At 38.5% G+C, this 13617-nt stretch overlaps 1 long non-coding RNA gene across 1 annotated transcript; it reads left to right on the top strand.

The window, feature by feature from the left end:
- The first annotated feature begins 7394 nt into the window (after nt 1–7394).
- LOC140234529 (uncharacterized) lies at nt 7395–12453 on the top strand. Its single transcript, XR_011901631.1, has 5 exons — nt 7395–7417; nt 9283–9467; nt 10177–10289; nt 11461–11589; nt 12381–12453. It is a non-coding gene; the product is annotated as an uncharacterized lncRNA (long non-coding RNA).
- The last annotated feature ends 1164 nt before the right edge of the window (nt 12454–13617 follow it).

Genomic DNA, 13617 nt, shown 5'->3' with positions numbered 1-13617 from the left:
ATTTAATACAATCTGATTCTGAACATTTGTAATGTTTTTGAACATTGAACATTTTATACTGTATTTCACAAACAGAAATGTTCATTTCTTCTGAATGGTTCAATGCACGGGGAGGAGATATAGGTATAGAGAGAATCACGAATTTGACCCTGCCCTGCACTTTTCTAGAGCGCATGGTGATACAACACATGGGAAGATATTTTCGAAAGAAAAGAAATGAAAAACACGTTTTGAAACCCTTCTTTATTCTATTTTCTTATTCGCATCAACTCACATGTGATTTATTTCTTTTATTTTCTTTCTCAGGGATAATGATCCGTACACCTGTGTAAAACCCCATGCTTTATGTTTTTCTTGGTTTTTAGTGCGTACGGTTATAACTAGGAACCGGTTACAGCGAGATGATTATCAGCGGTCCCACGGACCTCGTTATAACGAAGTTTCACTGTATATTATATTGATATTTATTTGCCTTTTAGAAACAATGCAGTAGAACAACGAGCCCTGTTTCAAGTTCGGAAAAAGCGAGCCTTTGAAATAAGTAACCTTTGGATTTTTGTAGCAATCATTAATAATTTAGTATAAGGAATGTCAACGTATACGAGGTATTAGTGTGCCCGAAATATTTTCAACCGCTGTTTATAAAAAAAAACAAACAAACAATGCATGGTAATTCTAGCATTCTTATTATTTTTTAATTTTTATTCTGTAATGTTTCACAAATATCACTACACACAACTTGAAAACAATTAGAAAAGGGTGGCCAATTCACAAGAATTGGAAATTAAACACAACCGATTAAAGATAATACGAGCATGAATTGTTTGTGGACGTACAAACTAAACAATTTCAGAAACCTTTACCAATATCCATACATTTATAACTGTGCAATGATTCAACGTATGCATACTAATATTTACACGTTTGATACCATTTCTCCTACATGGTGTAGAAATCATATTATGATTGCCTGCTATACACGTACTGCATACATAGGTAGTCCTGTAAAGAAAATGACAGATATGCTCTTCGATTGTAAATTCTTTCGAAAATTTAAACATCAGTTACTCGGCAAGAAACATTGATTGCCCGCTGACACGAGAATAAAAAAAAAACAAAAAAAAAAACCACACAAAAAAAACTCGTATATTGTCAATACATAATGGTACGCATAATTTATGCACATAATCACAGTGAAGTGCTTATCTCAGCGGCTAATAAAAAAAAAGAAAAAAAAATTTACCAGCATTACCATAATTGTAAGACATTCTAAAAAAGTGTAAGATAAGGTTGCTACATGATATTATGATTGCCTACTATACACATACTGTACACATATGTAGTCCTGTAAAGAAAATGATAGATATGCTCTTCGATCGTGAATTCTTTCGAAAATTTAAACATCAGTTACTCGGCAAGAAACATTGATTGCCCGCTGACACGAGAATAAAAAACTCGTATATTGTCAATACATAATGATACGCATAAATAATGCACATAATCACAGAGTGAAGTGCTTATCTCAGCGGCTAATGAAAAAAAAGAAAAACTTTACCAGCATTTATTTATCATAATTACAAGAAATTCTAAAAAAGTGTAAGATAAGGTTGCTACATTCTTTGATACAACACTTATAGTAGCATTTTGCCAAAAACCTGGAGAGGGATGAGTGTTGGCAAGGAATAATGAAAAAAAAGAAGAAGTAATGAAGAAGAGGTAATGAGGGTCATGTACGTAATCATGTCACATTATTCAAATATCACCACCTACTAATACAAGAGAATGCAAGTGGAATTGACACTAATCATGATAAGTAGGCCCTAGACACTAACAAACACATGATGATCATGTGCATATTGTTACGGGAGGTTAACTTTGGCCTAACGAACCATCATAACCACTAAAAATACCCAGACTCTCAAACAAGGTGTTTGGTCGATCTCGGTCATCTTGTCGAACTCTTTATTTACATATTCCTCCGCGGAACAATAAAGTACCCAGAAATGAATGCACATATATCTATAACACTCCCCCCCCCCCCCCCTAAAAGAGTGCATTTAACGTTTTCAACACAAATGGACTCTATACCTTGGCACAATATCTTGGAACAGCATTGTACATTCCTTGTCCAATTCACTCTTATAACTTCATGAGTTTACCATGGTTGCATTATTATAAGAACACATAAACGAAATATGCTATGGCTATATCATCATCACAGCCTGTGATAAAACATGTACGACTTTAGTACCATTCAACGTGTACCAATCTAAAGGCCGTGTCACACCTCTACGCGGGCTTGTGGCGAGGAGGTAGTTTCCAGTACGTAGAAGATTTTCAGCGGGCGAACAAGAATGTTTGCAATTTTCATTCATGCCTCGTCATACCGTACGGGGGAACTTCTGCGGGTTGACTTGCGGGGGAACAAATTTACTCCCCGGAGCTCTCCGCAGTTGGTCCGCACCTGACAGTATCCAGCGCGTAGTTGCCCGGAGGTGCTCACGCAAGTCCGATTTAACCGCAGCGAAGTTTTGAGCATGACCAAAACTTTTTCCGGGTGAGTCGCGAGAATGCCCGTAGAGGTCCACGCAGAACGCCAGTAGGAGACCCTTAGCGGCAGTACTTCCCAGGCAATTCCCACGCAGGTACTTCGCAGTCCCGTATGCAGCCAAGACAATGAAATTCTGTGGGATTTCAGCCATTCCATTAGAGGAATTCCTTCACTGAGTTGTCAGCCCCCACGCGACTGGTACAAAGGTCACACAGTATACTCGCAAGTATAACGCGTCCAGCAAGTAAGACACATGCGCTGACTCGCTCAAATCCTTTTCCGCCCTCAGGAATGTCCGGTATGCTAGAAAATCCCTACACGTAACAAGCCCGAGTAGCTTGCCCGGAAAGGTGTGACAGTGCCTAAACACGGTTGCGGGTAAAAAAAAAAAAAATATGCGTGCGCACCTCCGGGCGACTACTTTTGAGATACATGCTAGGTACTGTCATGTGCGGATCATCTACGGGGACCTCCGGGTAGCCAAAATTGTTCTTTGCAAGTCGCACGCAAGGCTGGTGTGACACGGCCTTAACACTCTCATGAGTTACTGCTGCTTGTGAGTTACAGCATACTGGAATTGCATGTAGTTGTGCAACACTGAATACTGCAATGTTTAGTTTCTCAACACCTTAACCTTTATGTAATCATGTCATGCATACAGTACAAACAATACACTTGTACCAAAATCATGTGATTTCCTCGTTAGAACACATGCAACATAAGTCAATTTTTTACACTGTCATTATCAATCAAATGATTAATCTGTGTACGAAGATTATAAACACATCATCTCTTCCACAAGCAACTGCATATAATCCAACTGTTGTAATCATATTACAACCTAAAACCAAAACATCATATTCCATGATATGTGACTTGCATAATATACCTGTAGACGTTGTGTCAGCATCTATTGAAATGTCAAGCTATCAACAAATGCCATATACCCTAATTATGTTTCTGAAAACTTTCCTGTCAACATACAAAATGACCTGCCTAACAAAGCATCAAATGAACCTGAATGAGATATCCCCGATAACCTGTGTGTACACCCAAGCTTAATAAGTGAGTGTATACCTGTATACATCCCTGTATAACACAGTCAGCTTGAATACATTGTATATGCCTGTTGGTGTATTGGATCAAAAACTGTGAAATACTGGACACCTTTGCCAAGGCAATGATTGGGCTATATTAATGAGCAAAAGCTATGTACATGTATAACTATATAATTTCTGTACCTAATACAGTATACATGCTAATTAAATCCAAAAGGCAACATTCAATAAACTTGGGATATACAGTGTATGCCACAACAAATTTAACCGATACCTGTACGTGTACAAGTATGACATTTCAAATACCTGAACGGTACCTACATTACTCGATACACCACATTCTCTATACAAACAGCAACACTACCTGTTTGAAGTTATTTTACCAACTCACATTCTTGACAACTGTTGATGGCTAGCATAACTTAAACAGCCTTCTCCTTTTGGAGAGTGACTCAAAGCACAAATATAACTTGCTGTGTTTCCTTATTAACGCAAACATGTCTGAAAATACTTCCATGTTGCTATTTACACACTCAAAGTGCCATTCATGCTGTTGGCATCACAATTATATCTGTGTATGAAAGATATACATGATGTACACACACTGTCCTGTGTACTTGCAAAATAAAATTACACCTGTTAAAAGTGTTACAAACATAAAATACATTTGCACAAATGTTGCATCTGGCAACAAGACGAAATAATATTGAGATGTCTCAATTAAGCACGAGAAAGTGTGTCTGCGACAATGTTTTTCTTTACGCGAATGTGCTTAATGTCAAGGTTATACTCCTCTGTAGGATTAAACTCCATCGCATCAGTCTCTGGTTTTTGTTTCTCATTCTGTTGACGAATGTCAGTGGGTTGCAGGGGCCGCGGAACGCTTTTCAGTTTTTTTTTTTGTTTTGTTTTTGTTTTTGTTTTTGTTTTTGTTTTTTTTTTGTTTTTTTTTTTTTGGGGGGGGGGGGTGTTTATCCGCTTAGACGCACCGGCGTAGCCTAAATGATGGTCTTGTGATCTTGGGAGGGCGGCGGTTACTATGCGAGGGAGCCAAGCGACCGAGCCCTAGCAAGCGGAGGGAAGGGGGGGGGGGGGGGGAGGGTGTGGGAGGGGGGTGTTCCCCCTCCCACGGTGAAAACTTTTTGCATTTTGATGTTGTAAATGGTGCAATTTGATGCATCTTATTGCGTCTTTTATCGACTTGAAACCCCCCGCTTAGACGCACCGGCGCGCCTGGATAATGATCTTGTGATATATTGGGAGGGCGGTGGTTACTATGCGAGGGAGCGAGGCGACCGAGCCCGAGCGAGCGGAGGGGAGGGGGGTGGGGGGGGGGAGGGTGTGGGAGGGGGGTGTTCCCCCTCCCACGGTGAGAACTTTTTGCATTTTGACGTTGTAAATGGTGCACTTTGATGCATGTTTTTCCGTATTTTATCGACTTGAAACGGCCCCACTTGTCTAAGGTAGCAGGATATTTTGATGTGGATTATTATTGAACAATTTGCCTGTAAAGTGGTAGCATTTAGATAAACTTCTTGTATTAATCTATTGTTACAATTAATTTCATGAACGTTGTCTGTTAAGCAATCATACAGAAAAGGCATGCTCACGAGGGTGTATATACAAAAGGGATATTTCTCCTCCCACACGAAGGTGATTTTACATTTTCAAACCTGAAATTCAGCGATCTGGTACAAACTTTTGGTGCAATACTTGCATTTTTTTTTCTAGCTCCCCACCCCCCCAAACCCCCCCCCTCAAACCCCCCCCCCGATATTTATGGAAATAATTTGGACTTTTTTCAGGAAAGTGTTAATAGCAAAATCACGGCTCTTATTCCGCGTGTGCATCATCTGTGTGTATGTACAAAGTTTGAGGTAGAGGGGGAGGGTGTGGGAGGGGGATGCCCCCTCCCACTCTACGGAGCTTTTGCGTTTTTGAAAATCAAGATGAAGTGATCTGAAGCACACTTTTTGTGAGAAATTCGGGTAGTGTGATTTTCCTCCCGATTTTTCCCCTTTCTTTCTTTTTTTTCACAATCCAAAAGTGTGGGGGGCTGCAGCCCCCCCCCCCTCCCCCTGGAACTTCACGTTCTTCCGCAGGAGATCAGTCAAGGGTGCCACAACATCCGAAAAGTTATGGCAGAAGCGAGGGTAGTATCCGGCCATGCCGATGAATCTCATCAGCTCCTTCCTCGATCGTCTTGGGAACAGGGACATCTTGGACTGCTTGGACTTTAGCCGCTGTGGGACGAACTCGACCATGACCAACGACGTAACCAAGAAACTGCACTTCACTATGCCCAAACTCACTTTTCACCAGGTTAACTGTGAGACTGGCCGCTGACAACCGCTTGAACAACTCCCTCACCGTTCTCACATGGTCATCCCAAGAATCGCTGTAAACCACCACATCATCGATGTATACCTCACAGCCATCCAGTCCACAAATCAACTCATTCATCATGCATGGGAATGTAGCCGGGGCGTTTTTCATGCCAAACGGCATCACGGTATACTGAAAAGGGCCCTGTGGAGTTACAAACGCAGAAAATCTCCTTTGCTGTCTGTGTTAAAGGTATCTGCCAATACCCTTTCATCGCAGTAGGTCAAACTTGCTTACATAGCTCGCTTTTCCAAGTTCAAGCTCTTTCAGACGTATACTTCTACACTCCCTTGCACATCACCAGGGGAACTACCTGATATGCTACGCAATGCCTGGAGGGGAAATACTTCTTCATCTACAAGAAATTTGATTGTCTCCTGTGTAATCTCTGACTTTTTAATTGTGCTCTTCACAGCAGGAACCTTGTAGTTTTCTGCAACACGCAACAAATCAACCTTTTTCAAGGTTAGCAACTCCTCAACTGTGGGTGAATCCACAAACTTCTCAATGGAAAAATCTTGATATTTCTCCATCATGCACCAATAATGTACAGTTAATAGTGCAACAAGAAAACCTGACTTCTCACCAGCCAGTCAGCTGAAAAAAAAAAAAGCCTTTTCAACTGAAGAAAACCAGTCGCACTATAAGCAATAACCCGTATGCTATACCAAACACGACCCGACTGGGAATAACCCGTATGCTAGAAACCACATACGAACCGACTTGAAATAACCCGTGTGCTAAACCACACACGAACAACAATGGCATAACCCGTGTGCTAAACCACATACAAACCACCGTGGAATAACCCGTGTGCTATACCACACACGAACAACCGTGAAATCACCTGTATGCTAAACCACATACAAACCGCCGTGATATAACCCGTGTGCTAAACCACACACGAACCACCACGTACGGGACCAACGACCAACGTTTGACCAACGTTTCAAGCAGACACTACACACACGCAGCGTATTGACCGATTCGGGTTCGTTGAGGGCAGCAGACATTTTACGGCACAGGGCGCAGCCATAGTGGGTGTATCAGCCGACCCCCCCTGGGGTCCGTTTCATGAAGCTATCACATAAAAGCTATCACATAAATCTTAAAATGGCCAAGCCGCTCTTAAGCTAGGAGACACTTTCACAGAGAAGTAAAAACCATTTCACGAAGTCTCTCCTAAGCTATGAGAGACTTTAATTTTTTCAATCATCATGTTCGAGGGTAATACTAATTAACATATCATTAGCATATCATTAACGTATTCTCCCTATTGTGTTACATGCGGTGAGCACTCGCTACCTAGACATAGCACGTATACACACAGTGTATACAGCGCAGAGGTAACAGATCTACGACGGAGGCAAGATCCTGAAGGCTAAGTAGCATTCTACACCGCTACCAGTACATATTTCTATTAGTGAGTATATTTAAAGCTGTCTGCAATTAAAAAGTAATGCATGTGGATTCATAATGTGATATTATTTGGATATATTTTTGTTCGAATCTTCTACAATTCTCCAAGGGCTAGCTAGATGTAGATCTAATCTTAACGGTAGTAGCGTTATCACAATAGTCCCACGTAGGCACATCGCCGTTTGTTTGAATGACCAAATGGCCAGCTGAGTTAGGTAGTTTGTTAATGTTAGCATGGTAGGGTCTAGGGCTAACCAATACAACTTCTACAAGTAATAGTGAAATGTTTGTGGGTTGATTTTTAGCGTGCAGATATTTCATGAGAGCAATTGCCCGATTTGTTCATGTATGGGTGAATTGCAGGTAACTTAAGGCGTGAATAGTGAAGGGATCGAAGAAGAAACCGGAAATTTCATAAGTAAAGAATTGGTCTGCATTTTATTATTAATATTCTATTTTTGAAGACGTGTGTAACATTGAATATTTACACCGTCACTAGCTGTGTGGATAGTATTCAGAAGTGATACAAATTTTCTGTTTTGTGTCAAATCGACAGGAAAGATCTGGGTTTTTTTTTTCAGTCTAGAAAATCTCAGGTTATTTTGTCCAACAGAATTATGGGCCTAGCCTAAGCCTAATGTTTTTTAGTTTAGGCCCTAACGTGAACTTATAGCGTTAGCATTTACACTACAGAGAACCAGCTGTACGTTACCTGTGTCATTGTTACGTTTACAAGTCCTAATGTTACTATCTAACGTTACTAATATAGGTCTACAACAAAAACTTGTAAAATACTAGGGGTTAGGGGTTATAACTGCGACCAGCCCGAACGCGAAGCACTGTGTACTGGTACAACTAACAGGGAGTGCCCTGGGGTTAGGGCCGGTAGTACTATCTGGAGAGTCCGACAGTGGTTAGACTAACTAGATCAAGTACGGTAGTAATAGTAGGGCCTAGTAGTAGTACGTAGATCCAGGTCTACACAGAATATGAATTGGAAACCATGGTTCAGATCTTGGTTCAGACTTGAAAGCTATCTTCAACAATGCTAAGTGCATACAGCACTGTAATCGCAATGCATGTGTCACAATAAGATAGAGAATGATGTTTACCTAAATTCATTGGCATGGAACCTCTAGAATTCTACTGCTATACTACCAGATGTCTATAGATCTAGAATCCGGTGGTATAGTGATCCTGAGTAGCACCTACTGACCTAGATACTACTTAACCAGTGTATACCAAAAGTATAACCAGACTAGACCCTTTGCCTTGATATTCTTAAACATATTATCATCAACATAAGTAGGCCTATCACTCATCAGTAAGGAAGTTAATAGGTCTTCTTAATAGTGCTATCTATCTAGACAGTTAGTAGATTCTATAGGTCCATACTCCGATGCTAATACCGCTTACACAACTTCTTTTAGCAATTTAACTGATGATGATGACATGACAACAGTTGATGATCAGAGTCAGACTGTGGCTGCATCTCAGGCTGTAACTGTGATCAACCCGAATGTGAAGCCACAGTACAGCTGGTCCTACCAGATCTTAGGTAGATGTAGACCTTGCAACATGGATGCCTAGCGACAAGATCTAGAACCTCAAGAAGTCATAATACCCTAAACTATAGGCTTACACATGTTGAATTGAGACAACTCAAATACTAGTATTATGTCTTTTAATCATCCCCCCCAAAAAAAATAATAATATAAGATCCTTTACATATTTAAACTGCAAAAACATGTGAACTGATTTCAAATTTCATGCAGATTCTAGATATTGTGTGTAAAATCTTGTATAATCAAACAACAGTTTGAAAACACATTTTCTATTTTGTATTCACATTTTTAATTATAATGTTAGATATGGAACATCAGTCAGACTGCTACAATCAGACTTCTTCATCTAATAAAGCCCAGAGTCAGTTGCTGAACTTCACTGAACACAGAACCAAACTGCTGAACTTCCATCTTCTCCACAGCTAGACTGCTACTGAACTTCGTCGAGACTTACGATGTATCTACCAGCATGGTCACCTTCAACAGAATGCAAGTATTTTAGCTTATAATACTATTTTAGCAGACATCATATCTGTATATTTTCAAATACTACAATTGCAACATTATTTACATTTGGACATCAAATTGTCTCTGGATTTTTAGTTGAATAGTGTTAGACAGGAAATATTGAAAACAATGTTTGCTGTAATGTCCATCTTGGTAATTGAAAACAAACATTGTTATCCAGTGAATAGTGACCCTTCTAGAAACAACTGTTTTTTGCATTTTTTATTTCACTATCTGTAGAATATTACATACTGATCCAATTGAAAAGAGATAATTCATGGAAGGGGGGGGGGGAGGTACCTGCATGTCTACATGTATCAAGCTCCTGAAACAAACTTTAGCAGTCACGTTATCTTAATAATGTAGGCCCTACTATGATTGTTTATTTACCCTCTCCCTTTTCTAGTATCAAAACCACCTTGTGCTCTTACAATGTTTGAAACAAGAATATTCGACATAGCTAATCATTTTAAACTGTGAAAAGTCCTATTTATAGCTTATGGATCAGTAGATACTAGTGAATTCATTCTTTCAAAATCAATGGTAGGGCTTTTCAATTTGATTGCTATAGCTTGTTATAGCAAAGGCAAAGCAACCATCTCTAACATACTTTCTAATGTCCCATGTCCTGCACTATTGTTTTGTTTGTAAGATATTAACTGTTCTTGTATATTGAATAAACTCCAAACAGCCAAGGACCAGACAACATGTGAACTTCATCCACTTCAGAGTTAAGGACTGGGGGCAAGATGCAAATGGAAAAGTCAAGTGACAGTGTCATGGATATTCCACCATCTTCATTTGGTGTGTTAAATGATTATTTTTAGCTATTGAAGCAAGTTGAGAAATCATGTTATCTTGATCATCTACAGTTGGCAGCAAAATTATTCAGCCCCTCTCTTGCATGTTGGACACTCTGGCATAATGAATTACATTATAACTGAGATCATTTCTAAATCATACAAGTGGTGATCAGATAGTTTGCTACAAGTAAATAACAGATCAGTAGCCTTTGATTTGCATATAGTTACAAACTTTGATCATTCATGTATAAAGAGATATGGTCCAATGAGCACATTTATGGTCATTTTCAGTCCTTTCAGTGATCACTGAAATGCTTCGTTGAATATGGTTTGTTCACTCAATGTTTTGATAGGTGACACAATATGATGGAATTTGATGTAGGATTCTTAATATTTCAATTGGCATTTTTCGTTGTACAAAAATATCTAAATGAACTCATTTCTAGTGAAAGTTGCCACCATAGAGTTTGTACAGAGGTTTAGCCGTGATATTAATAATTCAAAGTTTAAGTCATGTCAAAATGAATATAACCCAATGAAATGCTAAGAGTTGTGCATAGAATGGCAAGATACTATTTAAAATTCCATAAAAACAAAAGAAATTAATCGTTATCATCAGACCATAACACGTCATGCTTCAGTGATCACAGAAAGGTCTGAAATGACCATAATGTGCTCACTGGACCTTATCTCTTCATGCATGAATGATCAAAGTTTCTAACTATATGCAAATCAAAGACTATTGATCAGGTAGGCATTTGTCATAAACTATCTGTTCACCACTTGTATATGATTTAGTAATTGTAATGTTATTTATTTTGCTATAGTGTCCATAATGCAAGGGGGGTGAATAATTCTGCTGCCAACTGAATAAAGTGAATGCTTGTTATTAATTTACCCTCTCATTCATTACTAAAATTACCTCATACTCTTACAATTTGCTAACAGGGGCTCATTACATAGTGATTCAAACTTTGAAAACTGGCAATTACAACTTGTTGTTCACATAATATATCTTACAAAATTTATAATCATTAATGAACATTTTGTTATTATTGCTTGTTTTAATAAAGATGTACACTCATCTCAAATATTTTCCAACTATCCCATTTGTGCATCCGATGTTTCTGTTTGTATGGTATTTAACTGTTCTTAAATTTGCACACCCAAAGGCCTGAAGAGAGCTGAACCTCACCAAGCCCTTGGGACTGACAACTGCAGCTGAACTTCACCCAGGTCAGAGTCAGACTACAATTGGACTACAAACTGTATAGCAGCATCTTATCTACGACAGAACACAGGTATGCTTTTCTCAAATTAAACTTGAAAGTATAAAGATTTTACAAAATAAACAACTTGAATAACAGTTGAAAAAGGGTAACCTCTGTTGATGACATATCAGTTACAGGTAATTCGGTCTTTCTTATTTTAGCAATTATTGTAGACTTGGTGGACAAACAATGTCACCTCTATATGTGAACTGTTCCATACGAGAAATGAAAAAATTAGTGCATTTATACACCCCAGTTGGGAGTTGATTTAATGTTTATGTCTATATCAGCCACAATTGGGAATTCAGTACGGCTTACATTAGTTGATTAACGCACTGACATAGCAATGCAGCTGATTTATTGCATAACCCATTGAATCATCTTTCTGTTTATTTTGGAACCCCCAGCTTGCCTGACATAAGTTACAATCCTTTTTAAAAAGTCATGAATGTATAACGTTCTGTCAGACGAGTGTTTAAAGTCACAATCACATTCTCATTTTGAGTCTGTGTCACACCTTTTTTGTTATCAGGAAGAATCTGCTACACTAATTCTTGTGTATGACATCCCAGACGATTTTCTTAGTTTTTTTTCGTAGATGCTGTTAAACTGTTTCTAATATACTGTATAAGAAATTGCTGAAAAGTAGTTCTGTGTAATGATATGTGTGCCAGTCGTGTGTGTATTCATTCAACTGTAAGCCCACATATTTAACACTCTGTATAATGTCAGGCAGAGGGGATGAATGGCGTGTCATGAAATTTCAGTATGTAACCAATATTTGTTTTTCCATATTTGTATTTCTTTTTTCTTTCATATAGATTCTCAAGGCATGGAGCTTGCCGAGGGTGATGCAGACAGGTTGAATGCAACATATGATAGTTTTTACGGCTGTAAATATATATATATATTTATATATATGAATTTAATCTTTCAAAATCAATGTATATACAGTGAAACCCCGTTATAACGAGGTCCGTGGGACCGCCAATATTGCCTCGTTATAACCGGTTCCTCGTTATAACCGTACGCACTAAAAACAAAGAAAACATAAGCATGGAGTCACATATACCAAGCAATCAAACTTATGAGCAGTCTTTGTGTTGTTATTACACAAGTAAATGGATCATTACTATTGAGAAAGGATAAAAAGGAATCATTTGTGAGTTGATACCAAAAGAATAAAAAAAAAAGAGGGGGTTGAAAACGCGTTCTTTGTTTTTCTTCTGAAAAATCTCTTCGCTTGTGTTGTGCATGCCTTCTCGAAAAGTGCACGGCAGGGTTGAATTCGTAATCCTTTCTACACGTATCTCTTCCTCGTGTATTGAACCATTCTGAAAGAATGAAAATATCATTTGTGAAACACAGTATAAAATTTTAATAAACAAAATCACATTGTATTAAAAACATGTGTTACTTTTTTTCTGAACATGGGTGCAAGCAGAGTAACATGCATTATTAAACTTATTTTACGCTGTGTGCGCCCAGCGGGATCGCGATGATTACATTATTAATTATTTAGGCTGTATTCCATGATGTTTGCACCAGCAGGGGTTGAAAATGCATTTTGTATTTTTCTCCCCAAAATCTCTTCGCATTTTGTACATGTGTCCTTGAAAGGTACACGACATGGTTGAATTCGTGATCCTTTTTACGACTATCTCTTCCTCATTATAACTTACCATTCTGAAAGAATGAAATTATTCATTTGTAAAATACAGTGTGAAATAATATGAACATCACGATGATTTCATTAATTATTTCGGCTGTAATCTTTTACGTAGTATACACATCAATGTTTCACAACCAGCAAAACAACTGGAAGTCGGAACTAACATGGAAAGGATTATGATTTTGCAGAGGTTGTGCTTTTCTAATATACAAATAGGTTAGGAGAGTCCATCTGAATTGAGTTGTACATCATTTTAAATCTTAGAGTCTGCTCTTTCAGAAAGAGGATTGAGCTTTTAACTTTTTGGAAGATACTAAGAAACCACTAATGAAGTGCTACAGAGCATACCATTCTCAGAGGAATTCAAAGTTCATTTGATGAAAATC

The sequence above is a fragment of the Diadema setosum genome, chromosome 10 (assembly GCF_964275005.1).
Source record: "Diadema setosum chromosome 10, eeDiaSeto1, whole genome shotgun sequence".
In the NCBI taxonomy this organism is placed as follows: domain Eukaryota; kingdom Metazoa; phylum Echinodermata; class Echinoidea; order Diadematoida; family Diadematidae; genus Diadema; species Diadema setosum.
This window is presented reverse-complemented; position numbering and strand designations above follow the sequence as displayed.